We start from the raw sequence: 1,209 nt of genomic DNA on the forward strand, positions 1-1,209 counted from the left end.
AAAAATATGGAACACTTCACGAATTTGCGTGTCATCCTTGCACAGGGGCCATGCTAATCTTCTCTGTATCGTTCCAATTTTAGTATATGTGCTGCTTCAAAGCGAGCACTGATCTAACCTTTTCTCTAGTTCCCTGACCTTCGCTCTTGAAGTCTCTTCCTGGTGATAAATATCTGCTTTACATAATGGCTTTGTGCTAATGGAACTTGTAGAATGGAGAAGTAACTGTGGCCATCTGTGAGGGAGAGGAGAGAAAGGTGGGGTCCTCCTTCTCCAGGGTCAATGTGAGAGGTGAGTGGCTCAAGTCCTTTAGGAGTCTTAGGATTGTATTGGTCTTTTGGTATCCCTGAAGATCATCCACACAACACTTTGACATCTATGACCCTTGCTTGGGCAGTGTCACTGTAGATTCAACCAGGCAAAGAGAATTTATTTTAAATGTCTCAGACAGTGAGACTGTAGTACAGGAAATGGTTATGCATGTGGTAGATGAGCTGAGAAACCAAACAGGACTGGTGATACCACAAAGACACCAACAGCATGAATCTGTTATCCCTGTAGGTGGGAGGGACAAAGATAGACACAGCATAATCACAGGCCAGGACCAGTCCTGAAATGACAAGGATGACAAGTAAAACTACACTGGGTACATTTAGAGATTGTTGGAGACTGGGGAGGATGCCCAAGGCAGAATGGGATGCTAGATGTTCTGCCCTCTTAGAGCTCCTCTCATCAGCATTTTTCAGGCACAAAACCAAGCTGGAAGCCAGTTGAACAAGGATCATGGAGCACACAGCTCATGTGGGGTCAGTGCCCTCCAATCTAGAGCAGTGCAGGGAAAGAGTGTAGAAAAAAATTGAAGGAAACAGAGGTCAAGGACTGGCACCGTCCTTCCCTTTTGTTACTTGGCATCTGTTCTAATTTCATCCCTGTGCCAGTCAGAGTTCTATTTGAGAAATAGAAAAGCATACACAAATGTACCTGCACACAGTGTCACACATAACCCTTCATATACACCTCTTATATGCACACACATTCTCACCACAGACATACATATATGTGTAACCACATGTGTATTTGCATATTTATATATAGGGATTTAATTATAGTCATTTGACCTTGGGCAGTTTTGGTGCTGTTATCCAGTTTCTTTGTAGCTGTTGTTTCTCCCCCACCAGGTCATAGAGTCAATAGGGTGACAGCTGGGAA

General features: G+C 43.8%; 1 non-coding gene across 1 annotated transcript; it reads right to left on the reverse strand.

Moving 5' to 3' along the window:
- Positions 1–109, reverse strand: LOC141411106 (U6 spliceosomal RNA). Its single transcript, XR_012435947.1, has one exon. It is a non-coding gene; the product is annotated as a U6 spliceosomal RNA (small nuclear RNA).
- Between the last annotated feature and the right edge of the window lie 1,100 nt (positions 110–1,209).

The sequence above is a fragment of the Castor canadensis genome, chromosome 9 (genome assembly GCF_047511655.1).
Source record: "Castor canadensis chromosome 9, mCasCan1.hap1v2, whole genome shotgun sequence".
Lineage (NCBI taxonomy): Eukaryota > Metazoa > Chordata > Mammalia > Rodentia > Castoridae > Castor > Castor canadensis.